General features: G+C 34.3%; 1 protein-coding gene across 3 annotated transcripts in view; it reads left to right on the top strand.

The window, feature by feature from the left end:
- The window catches only part of SPATA48 (spermatogenesis associated 48), an 830,213-nt gene that overhangs the window by 337,181 nt on the left and 474,615 nt on the right, over positions 1 to 18,417 (top strand). The gene's annotated exons all lie outside the window — the stretch shown is intronic.

The raw sequence follows: 18,417 nt of genomic DNA, 5'->3' as shown, positions 1-18,417 counted from the left end.
GCTAGTATAAAGCTGCCAGAGGTCCATTAGATGTTTAATATAGCAGCCCATTCATAGTGTATTTGTAGCTATTATCCCCTGTAATCATCAAACTGCTTCTTAAATTTATCCAGTGAGCTACATCTTGCAATCCACGATTGGAGACTATTCCATGACCTTGGAACTTAAGTGATAAATCTGTCACCCTGCACAGTCCTATGTTTATGTATTCTATAAATAGGTACTCTGTCTCTTATCCCATGATATTGTTCTTTCAAAGTTAAACGTAGATACACCCTCTGTTCCTTATCCATAGTAGAGTTAAAAGCTAGACATAATTTTCTATGAAGTATACTATAAAGGTTCTTATTGTTTAAGTCTATCTTTTTAAAATAAGTTCTTAACATACTTTATTATGTTAGTGAAATGTCTTTGAACTGACTCAAGATAAGTGATGAGGAACAAAGGATTAAATTATACATAGTAATGGGCCTTATTATAGCTACAGAAAGCACTTTTATGACTTTTGATTCTCTGTTATCAAGTGTACTCAATATTAATTTAATTTTTATTAAAACTTTTGCTTTAATATTTTGTATGTATATTGAAACTTGAATTTAAGTTAATTACATATAATTGTACCACAATCCTTATTCTATTTAATAATTTCAGGTTCTTTTCCCATCATTATCCTTAATTTCTAATATTTACTTTGTTTATTACAGTTGAACTTGAGACCCACTTTTTCCGCCCATTCATGAAGCCTATTCAGGTACCCAATCAAGTCATCCATATCATTAGAATTATTTATTTCTGCCCAAAGCTTGCAATCATCAGCATATTAACAGCCCTATGATTGTCACCAGCCTGGTGTTAACCTCTTCAAATTAACACATTGTTCACATTTATCAACCATTAAATAATTCAGTTTAATATATAAGGATTTGCATTTAATCTTTCTAGACATGGTTCTATGTGCTCATATAATAACATGGCAAAAGCTTTGGTAACATTGAGATAAACTACCAAACCCACTTTCTCTTTATCTCTCATACTGGTAATTTTATCATAGAAATTAGATTCATGAACTAAGGTCAGTCTGCACTTAATAAATCCATATTGTATATCATCAATATTCACACCAATTAAGTATTGTAATGCATCTCTCAAAATATTTTCCAATAATTGATGCAAGACTTGCTGGTCTGTAATTAGTTATGATTTGCTTGTCATATCCTTATGGGGAAAATATACCTTTTTCCAGTCTTTAGGTACCTGCTCATTTAGCAATACGTTTTTCAAATATTAACTAAGGGTAAGACTATTTTAGAGGATATTTCCTGTATAAATTGCCCTGAAGTAAGATATGGACCCATTGAACTTTTTTTTTTCCTTTACTCAGTGGATTTATAATGTCATCGATTTTTATAATAGGGAAATCTTTCACAATATCAGTTTTAACTTTATGTATATGATTTGGATTCTTCAGACTAGCTAACCCTGAAAATATTCATTAAATATTTTTGATACTATATATTTGTCTGTGCCAATTTTTGAATTATGAAATATTGAACCTGTTCCATTATATTTTTTCTTGATAGCGACATACTTAAACTTTCTTTTTATTGTCAGCAATGTCAATGAATGAATCCTCCTACTTCTTTCTAAATACAATTATTCTAAGTCTCTTGGTAATACCATTCAAATATTTTTATTGTATGTTGTATAATGTCTTATGTAATGATTGTAAACATATTTCTTTTTCTTACAAGTCTAGTTGGATGTCAGTTCCAACAAAATTTGTGTGCCCATCTTCCCATTTTTAATACTTTTTATGAGTCATTTCTAAAAATGAGATACAAATACCTTTCATCGTCTTCCAGCCACACACTATATACAAGTATGCTATCATGGTGCCAGTCAATATTATGTAATTTCTCAGATAATGCTTCCTTGTCTAACTTACTCATGTCATAACATCTGGTTTCACATGAATGTATGGTATATATATTTATTTACCATTCCGAAACTAATATTTTTATGGTTGAAGTTTCCTTATGATGCCGACACTTTTGAAGTTATATATATTTCTTCCCTCTGCCTTCACTGGGGTGCTCTAAAATGGAAATTTCCCTTTTTATTAAAGTGTAATAGATCTGTTGAGAACAAATCAAAGCCTTCCAAAACTTCTTTCCATAATGTTGTTACATTAAATTCCTTCAAATATCCTTGCCTTTTTGACTTCCTAGATGGCTGCACATTGAATAACAGCTTAACTCTAGCTCTCCCAGTATGAAAACAGAAACTCAACAGAGAAGGCCAGTAACCTTTTGTGTTTATAGATAAATTTCAGTAACTGGCTAGTAAGTGTACTGCCTGGATGCCAGGAAAAAAAGAAATACAGAGCACCTGGGAAAAAACGGCTACAAAAAGTGAGGAAGATACACTGAATGCCGAAGTTCTGTAGCTGTTCAACAAAATGCAATGCAACCTCCAGACGTGACTTCCAGAAACCTACAGGAAGCTATAAGACTACTGCACACAGACATGGTTAACATAAACAAAACAACTGAGTATGTGACAAAGGGGGTACTGCCAGCATAGCTATCTGGAATTTTGTAAATATGTCATTTGGGAATCTCAAAATGATTTATATAAGATGCTTGTGTTACAAATGCATTAGAACCTTATGTCATGTGTATATCAATCTGCTGGTACAGAAATGTGTGTTGAAAAGGTTTTTGCAAAGTGCTGTTTGAAATGTATCCACAGTGTGCCCTACTGGAATATACATGCATTATTGTAACTGTTTAAATGTATATATTTTAACAGTTGAAACTGGAATACAGGAAGCTTACTTTAGAAAAATAGCTGAAATTAAATTACTTTGTGACTATGCAGTAAAAGATGGTATCTTTCAGTTTTCAGTGCAACAAGAGACACAATGTCTGTACCAAGGAGCTCTCTGTATTGTATTTACAGTGAAATAATTACTGGTCTTGAAATGTGGAGGAATGTAATATTTTTATGACTTTCAGCATCTGCCAAAAATTTGAAGTCTATGTATTTTCACAGGTAGATGATAAATACTGAATGATTTCAGCATTGGGTGGGGGTCATCTGGGAACTAAAGTCAAATGACAAAAATGATGTAAGTCTGCAAGCTATTCCAGCAGTAATATTTGAGATATTAATTTGAGAAGTTTCTTAGAGAGCCAGAACATTGTATATTTTGTCTTGGACCTGACAGCAACTAGAAGATCTAGTCACCACATCTGCCTTGCTCTATAACTAAGTTTCTAGGATATAGTAATTATCTTAGATAAAGTCAGTAATATAGTAAAGCTTAGTTTAGATGTTTTTCTTTATTTGAGACTGTCCTGCAATGTTGTTTTAAGTATTTCCTGTGGTTTTGAACTCTGATGTCACTGTGAATATATGTATTTCTCGTATTGTCTTGTTCTTTTATTATTTATTATTAAATATTTTTAAACATTTAATTGTGGCTGCACTGTGTAGGGATATTGCTATTGGTCAAACTACTCTTTCTTTTAATATTAATAGTACACAGTAAGATTGTTATCCTTTGTTAACGGCTTTAAAGTAGCTGATAAGGAGTTGACTGATGGCAGTGGTAGCTACCTTATAGTCTGGGCAGAAGGAGGCATAGCTAGTAAACCTTTGCCAACTTTTCCAAGGTGTGTGCGTGTGTGTGTGTGTATGTAAATCAGACCTCAAAGTGTGTGTGTGTGTGTGTGTGTGTGTGTGTGTGTGTCAGCTACTTGGGCAGTGGCATAAAGCACTGGTTGGAGAAAGAGAGAGTGCTGGGAGATCTTGGCTTGGTTACTCAGCTGAGATCTCAACTCTATAGCTGTGGCAGTGGGGAGTCTTATTGGGGATCTGGACAAACAGGGAGAAACCAGCCCCAGACTGACTGTGGTCTCTGTGTGCTCTTAAGGGAACTTACACTTCATGTGAATAGCTGTATCTGGTAGTACTGTGTATGTACCTGTTATACACCCAGTGTACATCCCCTCTGTTGCCAGTGGTAAGGATTGAGGCTCCTTGATTACTGGTCCAGTGGTGGGTCATCACAGAGTATATCAACACAAACAACAAATGGCTGGAAAAATTGGAAGAAGCTTTAAACAGATATTCAGACACTATGATACAGCTGCAAAAATCAGATGTTGAAGAAAAGGCTGAATATGAGACTGCACAAGAAGAGATCATTCAAAAAATAATAGAATTAGAGGACTGAGCACCTAGGGAAAAACTTGAGATTTTCAGCTATATCAAAAAAGCTGGAAGGAATAGACTGCATTAATTTTATGAAAACATGAATAAGCAACTCGTCTGGTATTCCACAGCAGGAGTTCAATTTAAAGGGCACATCACTTGTATGCTCCAAACCTGATTATAAGAAAGAACCAAGACATTTAATAGTAAAGATGCAATCCTAGCAGCAGAAATAGTTGGTTCTGACAAAACTGTAGCAGAAGGACAAAATACTAAAAGTGGAAAACAGCAGAGAGTTTTTAGAGCATGATTACTGATTGTGCACTAGGCAGAAGAGGAGTAAGTTTATTCCACTATTCATGGAATGTCGAGATGCAGGTATGAGATTCAAACTGCTATTCCCAACTTCTTCAAGGTACAATTCAATGGAGGGACAAAATGATTTTAATGAAGAACATTCTAAGGAGGAAATACAAAAGTTTGCCGAACAAAAAGTGAGCTGTGAAACAGAAGGGAATTCTGTTTCTTTTTCTTCTGGTAATACAGACCATAGAGAGACTGTACCTGTGAAATCTTTTCCATTGTTTCAATGGAAAATGGAGAGAAGGAACGGAGCAGGAGAGCTGACTAGAAGAATCAAGAGTACGTTGGAAATGAATCAGAGACAGGATTTGGGAGATGGAGATGAACAGAAATAAAACCAGTAACATAAGCTGCAATATTTATATTTGCAAAATATGGCAGAACAAGAAAATCTGGAAATATTGCACTTTTTCAGAATTTGTTGGACTTCTGGGGGTCTCTAAAGTATATGCCCTGCTTTGTGTCATTAATGTTTGGAAACATGGTTTGGGGAGGGGTAGCAAAGGGGGAAAGTTAACTGTAAGTAAAGAAAACATTTTTCTCTTACCAGTACTATTTTTGTGGTTTATGGATTTCTTTGCATGCTATAAAGTAAAGCTTTATCAGTTATTTTTAAGTGTAACAGGATTCTAATTAGGTGCTGCTGTTTTTTTTCCCTTTTCTCCCTAACAAATGTAGGCATTTCAGTGTAAAAAAAGCCTGGTTAGAAGAGCATGACAAAAGAAAAAATAATGTGCTTCAGGACCTTAGATTAATTTAGTAACACGTTTTAAGAGAAAACAAGTAACTGAATAAGAATATTGAATATTATGAGGCTTTTTCTAGCAGATGAATGTATACTTAGTATCAATTGTTTATCTGGCCCTCATGTCTCAATGGACACAACCTGATAATTAGAAATTGGCTGTCTGGTTCTCATGTCTCCATGGCAACAATCTGATAAAGAGAAATTGGTTATAGTCTGGTGGAGAGAGTGATTGGCTGGGGAAAAACAAAGAAAAGAGAAGTTGGCTAGGATATAATGCTCTCTGAAAGAATTCAGGGGTTTTCCCAGCTGGGAGAGCTGTAAAAATAAGGCAAAACCAGTTAGCACTTAGAAGTACAGGGTGCACCGTGTGTCTTAGCATGGATAACCTTTCTTTTAGGTTAACTCAAGTCTATAAGTGTGGCTGTCAGTTTGCGACATTTGCTCCTATTGGGAGGGTAAAACCTTCATAATTGAAGCTGTACATAGTTTTGTGTGGTAGTATTAAATTAATAGATTTTAGGAGGTATTAGGTTTTTTTTTGTTTGAAGCCTTTCAATAAAACAAAAAGTTTTGTAAGATGTGACATATACTCATATGGATATGACAAGAAACAACTATATAAAAGTTCAATGTGCAAACAATGTATGCATGCAACACAAAAGCTGTAACTAGACATTTAACAAAAAAGGTGTTATACATAAAAGGTGGGAATAATAACTTTTTAATACAATGATGTTTTCTGCAATGTCTTTAAATGTCAGTGGTCTCATAGATAATTACAAAAAAGAAAGAATAGTGAACTATATTAAAAAATGTAGATTGCAAATAACTATGTTACAGGAGACACACTTGGAAAGAAATGAAAATGAGAATTTGATAAAGGTTTTCAGGATGGTTATTTAGCTGATTATCTGGTTAATTGCAAGAGGAGTGTCAGTAGTGATAGAAGAGGATAAAAAGATAATGGCAGATTTGTAGTGCTAAGGAGCTACTAGCAAGAGAGGAGGATTACACTGGCATGTATTTATATTCCACCTAAAACTGCTATAATGGATCTTAAGAAAATTCTGGGAGAAATAATCAGTTTTCAGCAAGGAATGTTACTTATAGCTGGGGACTGGAATTTGATTTGCAGCAGTGAAGATGTATCTGGGAGGGGCAGAAGGGAAAGTGTATAACAAAGGAAGGTAGAATTTTGAAGAAATTGATGAAAATATTTGACATGGAAGATGTGAATTCGGAGTGAATTTGCATATTATTCCCCAAGATATAAAAACCGGGCTAGGCTAGACAGAATTTACATTTCAAAGGAACATATGAATTTAGTTAAAGGTCTTGATATGCATCCAGTAGCTATTTCAGATCTTGCACCAATAAATAACTAAAATAAAAACACAGGGTAATGAAATAAAAATGAGACACTGGCACTTTCCAACCTATCTGTTGAAAAGAAAGGAATTTAAGGAATAGGTAGTGGAGATGAGTTTAGAAATATTGCTGTTAAGCAACTGTTTTCTGATAATATCAGTAGAGCACAAAAACTTTTAACACAGTGACTCAGGCAACAGAAAGTAGAAAGGACTGTTGCCAAGCTTAGGGAGCCTGTAACAAGGAAGGTAACAAAAGATCCTATATAGGTATTAGAAATATTTCAGAAATTCTGTGAAAGTCTATATAAAGCTGAGAAATATGGAAATCAAGAAAAGATACAAATGGAAATGTGTATGGAAGAATTAAATATGCCAAGGTCTGGGGGTAGATGAGGCTCAATTACTAACCGTCAGGATAGGACGAGATAAGAGAAAAATTATGTATAACCAATCTACAGGAAAATCCCCAGGAATAGATGGTATTCCTGGGGAGGTTTGGAAGCTTGGAGAGAAAATACAGATAAAGATCTGGAAGGTTTTGTTTCGCAGTAACATCCTGGAAGAAAGCAGTAGCAGCTGTGATATCTAAACTGGGTAAAGATCCAGCAGATCCAGCTTTACACAGGCCCATTTCAATACTAACCATGATTATAAAGTGTTCATGTCTATAATAACTAAATGAATGGCAAAATAATGCCAAAATTGATAGATAAAGATCAGTGTAGTTTTGTGGAGGGGAGGCAAACATTTGACATTTTCAAAACATTGATTCAAAGGGATGCAGAATGTAAGACAATGTCATTATTGATGGGTCTTGATGCAGAGAAAGCATTTGGCAGTGTAAGCTGGGACTTTATAAGCATGGCAATGGAAGCATTTTCATTTCCTGAAAAAAATATAAGGTTGATTAGGTGAATAGATGAGTGATCAGAGGCAAAATTAAAGTGGATGAGGTCTTCTCTGATAGTTTCTGCTTGAGCGGAGTAACCAGGCAGAGGTTTATTCTTTCCACTCTGTTCTTTGCAGTATATTTAGAACCATTGGCAAAGAAAATAAGGGTCTCAGTAATTCAAGGATATAATTGGCATGGTAGTCAAGAAAAGCTGGCTCTGTTTGGAGACAATACTATTTTATACCTGACAGAATCAGAAAAAGACATCAGGATACAAAATTAATGAAGCTAAAACAAAGGCAGTAGCGGTAAAGTATGTACCCACACATGAATTGGTTCAGCAATATCCATATTTATGGGGACATGATAAAATGAAGTACTTAGGAGTATGGATTAAAATGATTCTGGTGTGGCAGCTAAGGATTTGTGGGAAGAGACTAAACAAAAAGTAATACAAAAACTGAGAAAATGGAAACTTTGTTATATGGATATGGATAGTAAGATACAAGCAGTTAAAATGTTTTTAGTACCATTAGTCTTATACACAGGTCAGGCACGTTTTTATCAACTGGAGGAGAAGTTGTGGAAAGCAATTGACTTTATCTGGGAGGAGAACATGGCGAGAGTCAAGTGGCATAAACTGATTCTTACAGTAGATAAGGGTGGATTGAGATTACCTGATTTGAAGGGGTATTTCAGAGCTACACAGTTAAGGCTCCTTCCTATACATAGCACAAGCAGAAAACTATTATTCAAAATGGAAAGGGATGATGATGAAATGGGGGGGGGGTCTTAAACGAGGAAAGACTATGATTTTGGATGCAGGCCTTTAAGGAAAATGGCAGTAATCATACAGAATATTATATCTATAAAGTAGCAGAAAGTTTCCTAAGAACCAAGCCAACACAGGAATGGAGAAAGGAGATTCTGCTGATAAGGATGACTGCCATTAGGGAGATAGACAATAGGCAAGAGGAAGATGGAATTTATTGGAGAAAACTGGCAAAGGAAGCAAGGTATTCGGAGCAAATAACTAAAGAGGGAAAGATGATAGAATGGGAAGACGTCAAAAATTTGTTTGGACTGCAGATTAGAGGTTGCCTTCCCTATCAAGGATTGATATCAGAGTATAGGCAAAGAAGAGAAAGAAAAGGGGGTCCTAAACAAAAGACCAGTGCTGCTAAAGTTTTTAGTAGAATCTAGAACAGAAGCTGCCATTAAATCAATAATTAGTAGAGCATATAAAATATTGCATGATAACTATAAGAATGAATCAGAGGAGGTTAGAAAGGATTGGGAAGAGAGATTGGATAAGCAATTCACAAAGAAACAATGGGAGGATATATACATATATGTCTCCCAAATATGCAATACAATCTAGAAGATTTAGGATTATGCTTGGAAATAGAAATGTCTACATAGATATTTTTATACCCCAAGTAGACTCCAAATAATTTTTCCTCCGGTAGACAGCAAATGTTGGAGGTGTGACAGGGAAGAAAGAGGTAATTGGGAACATATTTTCTGGGAGTGCAGTGAGTTGGTGGACTTTATGGTTTCCCTGTGGGGATGCACTTTCAGAGGTGCTGAGTGGGCAGATTGGTGTGACGAGGGAGAAGATTTTTCTCAGCTATTCTACAGAATCGCAATTGCCTAGACATGGTAAGGCCTCACTGTGTCTAATTATGATGGCTGCCAAAAAAGCAATGGCTAGAAGATGGAAATCAAAATCTAAATAAACTATACTAGAAGTAGTCAATATGGTAACAGAGATAAAACAACTGGAACTGAGATCTTTAGAAAAGGTTAGGAGAAAACTACATAGGAAAAAATGGGAATTGTAGGAACACTACATACGGAGAGGAATGAGGTTTAAAAGAAGGCAGGACTTCCAACTATGTAATGTTTGACTGAAAATGATTGGGTAGATTATAAGTGTTGTATAATGTTTGCAACTGGAAGTGTGTCAGTTTGGTTTATGATGTAAAATGCTTCTAACTAGGATTGTAGGCTTGTGTCGGCGTGGTTTGTTTTCATTTATATAAATGTATGATTGCCTTTATCGTAAGTGATGGTTTAATAAATGCTTTTCTTGTTTTAAAAAAAAGGGAAGGAATTGAATAATTTATGTAATGTTGCTTAGGTTATATGATTGTAAATGTGAACTTATTAATACAGTTTGATTACTTTTATATAAATGTAAATTTGTGTATGTCACAAGTGATAATTCAATAATGGTGTTTGAAAAAAACAAATATCCTTGTCTTTTACCAGGTATTAAAAACCGTGGCTTTTACAAGTTCATAATCAGAAAAAGCAGTACACTGGAGAATTTCACAACATGTTAAATTCACGTTGTTTTTCTGGACAATCATATGTATTTTAATAATGTCTCCTTTTATATGTTCCACTGTAACATATGCTAAATCATTTGTGCATGTCATTGCAGTCAATTCATTGTTGTTATTTTTACTGTTTAATAATTTCTTACACATTTTTAAGATTTCCTCAACTTTTACACCTCTTATTGTCTAATTGTAATCCTTTCTTTATTCATGGAGATCAAGAGCTTTAGTTTCTGTCTTAAATGTGAGTCTCCCAATGTAAGAATATTATTCATATCACCTTTCCCTTTGAGTATACCACTACCTTCTGTATTATGACTAAGGTTCAGCTTTGTCAATTTCATTTTGCTTTTCTAGTTTATGTTCTTTCTTTTTATTATATAGCTTCCATCTTCCCTTTATGTAACCATTTTCCTCCTTTCCCCCTTTCAAAATGAAGGTTCATTGGAAGGAGTATCACTTCCTTCCTTAGGCTGTATATTTAATCTTCTTCCTGTGTCAACCCTTTTAGTTCCTCTTGTCCCATTTAACTATTTACAACAAAAACTTCAGGAAAAATATGAACTAAAGTGTTGCTTTATTTTTTTTTTTGCAAATGTATATCCTTGTCCTTTTGTTACTCCATACGTCTCATCCTACCCTCCTCATATTTTTCCATCTCCAGTATACTTATGATAGCTATCCAGTTTGTATCAACTTCCTCAAAGACATATGCACTTAAATATCATCTATTTTGTCATACTAAGCATATATATATATATATATATATATATATATATATATATATATATATATATATATCTTTGTTCCAAGTCGGACTTTCCTGGTTAACAAATGTTAAATAAATAAATAAAAATGTATAAGATACACCCTACACTGATCGACTACATTACAGTGACCAAAAAGCAATGGCAGACCACTTTGCAATTAAACCATGATAAAGGACAAATTACTGTCCCAGGGATAAAAATTCAAAGGGGGATATTTCAGGGTGTCTCTCTGTCACCATTGCTATTTTGTCTTGCCCTTAACACATTAAGCTGTCTACTTAACAGCTTAGGCCATGGCTATAATGTGGCTGCTACAAATCAACAAAGTCTAAAGACTTCCCATCTTCTATTTTTCGATGATTTAAAACAGTTTAGCTCATCACATGAGAAACTGAAAGCACAGCTGCAGGTTGTTAAAACATTTTCAGATGATATCTGAATATCATTTGGTCTTGATAAATGTGCAAAAGCAACCTTTAAAGCTGGAAAACTGTAGCACCTGGAAAACATCAGTTTGGGACAAGAATGTAATATAAAAGAACTTGAGCAATAGGGAGTGTATAAATACTTGGGAATTGATGAAGGTTGAGCAATAAAACATAAACAAATGCGAATAAAACTTAGTAAGGAATACTTCAGAAGACTTAAATTAATCCTGAAAACGGCATTGACGTCTAGGAACAAAATTCATGCTATAAACCACTTTTCTCTTCCTGTCCTAACTTACAGTTTTGGAGTGATTGATTGGCCCCAAAAATGTGTTGGATAAATTAGATATCAAAACAAGAAGGATGCTTTATGCTTACCAAATGATCTATAAAAATCAGTGCATACCAAGATTATATAGTCCCCGTTCAGAAGGAGGGATGTGCCTCCTTGAAATTGACTACATGTACAGATCTGCAATCATGGAACTTCACACATATCTGCTGACCTCACAAGACCCAAGCATAGTGAAAGTTTTGAAACATGAGGAGAATAAATCTAAGATGACTTCTTTGCTTAACCTAGCAAAAGCATATCACCGTCAAGCAGGAATGGAAATCAAACCAAAAGTAGATAAGAATCAGGCAGCAACTGAATGTGCCAAAAAAATAAAAGAAAGAATATAAGGTGAAGGACCAGATGAAAAGGAAAGAACTATGGAAAATGCATAAATATAGTTGCAAGTATAGAAAACTTTTGGAAGAACCTCATGTTGATCAGGAATGAACACAGGAATGGTTAAGGAGTGATGAATTCAAACCAAGAGATGAAAGTTTAATATTGGAGGCTCAAGATATTGGGCTACATACACGCTGGTTTACAAAGTCCATTGAACATGTGAGAGAAACAAATGTAGGTTTTGTAAACCGAACTGGAAACAGTTGTACACCTGGTTGCGACATACTAATCAAATAGTTGCACTTTATCAGACATAAAAACCCAGCATGCACCAAGTATTTAAACTCAAATTTCAATTACATAATCAAGTAAAACCTAAATGAACCTGTTAAAGCAACATTATTATAAAACATAAATAAATAATAAACTATCATATATTTCTATATAGCAACACATGTGGATACATATATAAAACCCTACACATTTGATCAGGCATATCATTTTCTGATGGTAGACATTAAAGGTTAATATACCGTCATACCTCAAGACTTTGGTTTGGTATGGGTCCGTGATTTTTTGTTGCTAAAAGACTTGGATTGTCAGGAAATTGATCTCATTGTGTATTGGATAATGTTTTAAGTAATAATTATTTTTTTGTTTAATGGTGAATTTTTCTTACAAAAATCAGGTATTGCCATGGGATCCCCGTCTGGAGGTAGTTTCGCCAGTATTATTATGGCATATTGGGAGCTTACCTTCCTATTCCAGGATCCAATATTCATTGAGAAAGTCATGTGGTATACTAGATACCAGGATGATATGTTCTTTCTCCTGAATGGTGACTATAATATAGCAAGAAGCCTAGTTGAAAGAATGAAACAAGTCACCTATTTTTTGGAATTCACTTTTCAATTTGAAGTACAATTTATCAATTTTTTGGACATTTGTCTATATAAGGATTTGAAATATAATAGGTTTGCAACTAAAATATATAGAAGTCCAACACATTCAAATTCTTTTTTGCATTTCAACAGTAACCACCCCTTTTATCAAAAAAGAGCGGTGGTAAAAGGCCAATTAGTTAGGGCCTCTAGAATGATATTTCTAGATAGTGAATTTCAAGTAGAATGTGAAACATTAAAATCTATGTTTCTTAAACAGGCTTATCCTCTTCATCTGATAGACAACCTTATCAATTAAGTTAACATCAAAAGAAACATAGGCCATTTTAAGCCCTTATTAAATAGAGGCTTTGTTGATACCACAGTTGAGATGAATTTGGATCTTCAGGATCCTGGCTCCAATACCAGTAACAACAATTTTTCCATTAGTTTTTTTAACTTATTATACAAGTGATTCTGCTGAGCTTAAAAATATTCTAGTTAATAATTGGGCTTTTCTTTTAGAAGATCAAAAAATGGTAAATTTATTAGGAAAAAAAAAACAAAATTAATTTATAAGAGAGGGCCTAATTTAAAAAATCTTTTGGAAGCAGCTAACTTCAATAAAAACAAAATTTAAAATGTTGGTATGTTCAGATGTGGCAGATGTAGATATTGTTGCCACATTTTGACAGTTAAATCATTTCAGATTTTAAATAGTACATATAATATAAGGAGCAAATTTAATTGTGGCACTCAAGGAATAGTTTATGTTGCTTTATGCCAACATCGTACAGCTTTTTATATAGGTAAAACCGAGTGCCCATTTAAGCAGAGTATCTATGAGCATTTATATAATATTACAAGAAGCATAGGTACTAATGCTTTGGCTAAACAAGTCATTGATTACCCAACTCATAAGTTTTTATTTATTGCCATTGATCAAGTCAAGAAATATATTAGAGGGGGGCCATGGGAACATATCCTATTAAAATGCGAACTTCTTTGGCAATTGAGAACTAATGCCTTTGTTCAACCAGGCCTTAATAAAATGTGCTCTGTTAAATGTTTATTAAAATTAAGAACCTTGGAAAGGTAGTATTTTGATGTGCACTCTTAACAAATGTGTAGGGTTTTATATATGTATTCACATGTGTAGCTATATAGAAATATATGATAGTTTATTATTTATTTATGTTTTATAATAATGTTTCTTTAAGATGTTCATTTAGGTTTTAATTAATTGATTATATAATTGAAATTTGAGTTTAAATACTTGGTGCATGCTGGGTTTTTATGTCTGATGAAGTGCAACTATTTGATTGTACAAAAGCGCTTGCAAGAATAAATTGGGTTTATACTGTTCATTTGTCATTCCTTGTGGTTTCTTGGAGTTTTTTGCTTTGTTTGGTACCAGTAACATACTAATGGCAGAAGGACTTTATGCTGAAAGGCATGATAACATGGCAAGACTGTTGCACTGGGGATTGTGCAAACATTATTGTTTTGAAGTGGCTGAAAAGCACTGGAAACATGAGCCACAAAGCATCATAGTAAATGATGATGTCTACATCACATGGGATCATCCATTACCAACAATTCAAAAGACAGATGCTAGAAAACTGGATATAGTGGTTCAGGAAAAAAAGACAAAAGTACCATTGATCATTGAAATCTCCACACCCAGTGACTACAGTGTCCTGCACACAGAGAGACACAAAGTTATAAAATATCAGGATCTGCAAACAGAAACAAGAGCAATGTGGAAGAAAGATACCCAAATAGTTCCAATAATAGTAGGAGCAATGGGTCTTATAAAAAAAAGTGTCTAAAGTCGTATTTGCTCTACCAATACATGTAACTCCGTACGAACTGCAGAAGGAGTCATTACTGGGCGCATTGCGGGTGCTGCGAAGAGCACCTTTGGCTGACATCAAAGAGTGAAACAATACTAATTTCATGATCTTTAATCGTACTTTGACTTAGGAATGGGGTCTATTCCCATCATGGTATTAGAAACCCAAAAGACTTGGAGAAATTAAAAAAGGCAGAAAACATATGACGTCAAGCAGGAATGAAAATTAAACCAGAAGTAGACAAAAATCGGGCAACAACTGAATATGCCAAAAAACAAAAGAAAGAATATAAGGCAAAGGACTAGATGAGAAGGCAAGAAATGTGGAACATGCATAAATATAGTTGCAAGTATAGAAAACACCTGGAAGAACCTCATATTGATCAGGAACGAATGCAGGAATGGCTAAGGAGAGGCAAATTCAAACAAAGAGATGAAAGGTTAATATTGGATGCTCAAGATAGTTGGCTACGTACACGTTGGTTTACAAAGTCCATTGAACATGTGGGAGAAAGACAAATGGAGGTTTTGTAAAACCGAAATAGAAACAGTTGCACACCTCATTGCTGGTTGTGACATACTAATGGCAGAAGGACTGTATACTGAAAGGCATAATAACATAGCAAGACTGTTGCACTGGGGATTGTGCAAACATTATGATACTGAAGTGGCTGAAAAACACTGGAAACTTCAGCACAAAGGATCATAGAAAATGATGGTCTACATCACATGGGATCACCCATTGCCAACAGTTCAAAAGATAGATGTTAGAAAACTGGATATAGTGGTCCATGAAAAGAAGACAAAAGTAACATTGATCATTGAAATTGCCACACCCAGTGACTACAGTTTCTTGCATGCAGAGAGACACAAAGTCATAAAATATCAGGATTTGCATGCAGAAATTAGAGCAATGTGGAGGAATGTTACCTAGACAGTTTCAGTAGTAGTAGGAGCAACAGGTCTTATAAAAAAGGCTTTGCAGTTGTGTTTAGATATGTTACCAATACATGCAACTCCTTACAAATTACAGAAGGAGTCATTACTGCACACATTGCAGGTGCTGCGGAGAGCACTTCTGGCTGACATCAAAGATTGAAACAATACGAATTTCATGAATTTTAACCGCACTTTGACTTAGGAATGGGGTCCATTCTTGTCATGGTAATAGAAACCCAAAAGACTTGGAGAAATTAAAAAAAGGGAGAAAACATATGAAACAAAAAAAAAACATACATATTTACAAATATTTAAAGCACGGGGATCAATGCCCTTCTAGCTTGCTAATATTACCAAAACACTTGAAGCAAGAAGAAAGAAGCAAAAGTACAAGATACAAATGTTTTTTGAGTAATTTAGTTCTTATTACAAGACCATCACCATATTAGCACACCCATGCTTTTACATAGAAACTTTTTCTAAACAAGAAACATGAAATAGATATTTATGAATGTTCACATTCTGTCTGCCAAGAATAAACTAGCATTGACTGCAAAAAACACACTTGCTCAACTGTGAATGTCCTTTGGGCAGCTTTTATGTTCAAAAATTTAATCCATTTTATTCAGGGACTTACAAATACATTTGCATGTAAAGATCAATTTAGCAAGATCTTGATTGACACTCGTAACCCACCCCCAGTTCTTTGCAATGATGGAATGCACCTCTCTCAAATCAATGGAATAATGAAAAAACAAAGTGTGTATGTATCCAAATCCATTGTTGGTCTTTGCAGCACTAATTGATGGTTTCCTCACAATAGGGGAATAACTGGTATTCTTACCACTCACCACAAAAACATTTAACTCATTCAGTAATTCCTAGATAAAAACATAGATTTAAAAAGTTGTCATTATTCAATGAAAGCATTGTCTCCAGACATTCTTCTCTAAAACAAATCAGCTGCCCTTTATTAATGCTTTTTCTGGTTTAAGAATGTGCACTATCAAAATGAAGATAGTTATTAGACAAAGTTTCTTTCCGGCGAGTATTAGAGTTGTAATAATTTTTTCCAAATTTTATACAAAGACACACCTGAAAAAAAATCACATGATTTTCTACATTAAAAGAAACCTCAAGAAAAGTTGTAGTGGACTGCAGATATTGAAGAAAATTCCACAAGATCTTCATTACTGCCCCTCACCACAATAAAAATGTCATGCAAAAATCTCAAAAGTTTAAAAATGTTGATATGTCATGTAAATATAATGCAATGTAAACTGTCTCCCTTTGACACAAAACTAGGTTCGCAAACATGGGAGCACAAGCAGCACCCATGGCTACACCAGACATTTTTAAACTTATTATTTGTAAAATAAATAATTTTTAAAAGCTAAATTCAGCAAGAGACGCATTGTATTAATAGCCCCATAGGGCATTGATTACAATTGGAAATGATTTCTTTAAACCAATTGACACCTGTATCTCATGTGATAAATGTAAAGAGATCTCTGCTATCACCTGTCACCAGAATGTCATGTATTCCAAAATTAAGATATGTAGTTTTATCCAAATATCCCAAGAGTCCTTGAGAATCATGAGGAAACCACTCAAATATAGATTAATTTTCTGGTCCACATAAATGACCAAAGTCTCAGTCTTAGAACTTCCTGCAGAAATTAAAGGGTGCATAGGAAGGTCCAGCTGTATTTATGGACCTTGGATATACCAAAAATAACAGGGACCCATGGTTTCTAGGTGACTGAAAAATTATATTCTTCTGGAGTAATATTCCCATCATTTAATAAATCCTGAAGGGAGAGGTCTATCTGTGATTTATGTACTACATAAAGACTTATCAGTTGATTAAAAACTATCAGTCAAAATTAAATTAAACATTTCACCCTGAATAATCAAGAACAACCATAAGGACCCCTCCCCCATCAAGTTTCATGTTTGTTATATTGGAATGATCAGAAAGTTCATGTTAAACCTGATGCTCATATTTGGTTAAATTGTAAAATATTTGTGTGTGTGTGTGTGTGGAGGGGGGGGGGGGATTACAGAACTCGGGCATTGAATATCATTGATAATTTTTTCCAAAATGTTGAAACATTAATGCAAAGTAGTATTCCATTAGGACCTTGTGACTTAATGTATATAAACTGTATGATGAACCAGCTGAACCACTGCACAACAGAGCAAAATTTAATTTCCTAAGAAAGACCTTTAATTCATCTATAGTATCCACATAGTTTAATTGATGAAATTAATGAAAGGATTTATGAACATTATAATTCTTTCAAGATTTGTGACAATAACAATACGTTATATAAACTTTCTGTTGCTTGCAGTGGTTTTAATAAATCCATGTTATTTGCTTTAGAAAAATGTTCTAAGTATGTAGGGGTGATGATTGGGAAAATACTTTTTTGTTCAGAGAATTAACTTGGCAAATTATTTTGAGTGCAGTTGTATTTTCTGGTTTGAATGAACATTTGCCTATTGTGCCAGTTTTAAACTGCAGATTGAGAAAGTGATTGGGTCATGTCCCTTGATATTAACTTATTTAGATAAATGGTTTTCAGGGATGGGTTATTTTGATGAAGTTCTTGTATTAAGAATGAAAGTGATCAATAAATACTTCCACATTTGGTTATTTATTATCTGAAGTAGTTTACTTCATTTGGTCTTCAACCTGTAGGCTACAGATCCGTATCAGATCTGGCAACTTTTACTAGCATCAGCTCCGAGCTCCAAACTCCTCTCCTTACCCATAATACACCTCCACTGCCTTCCATCCCCAGATCTCGTTTGCCACAAATTGCTTCAGAACCGTGTCTCTTGAGCTCCAACTAGTCAAGTGGGTAATACCTTTGTGAGTAGCTTTTTCAAAAAACATTTTGTCAGTTAATGTTAGTGTAAGTCCCTT

The sequence above is a fragment of the Protopterus annectens genome, chromosome 3.part0 (genome assembly GCF_019279795.1).
Source record: "Protopterus annectens isolate FY-2018-M chromosome 3.part0, PAN1.0, whole genome shotgun sequence".
Classification (NCBI taxonomy): domain Eukaryota; kingdom Metazoa; phylum Chordata; order Ceratodontiformes; family Protopteridae; genus Protopterus; species Protopterus annectens.
The sequence above is the reverse complement of the archived record's forward strand: the minus strand, read 5'-3'. Positions and strand labels throughout refer to the sequence as shown.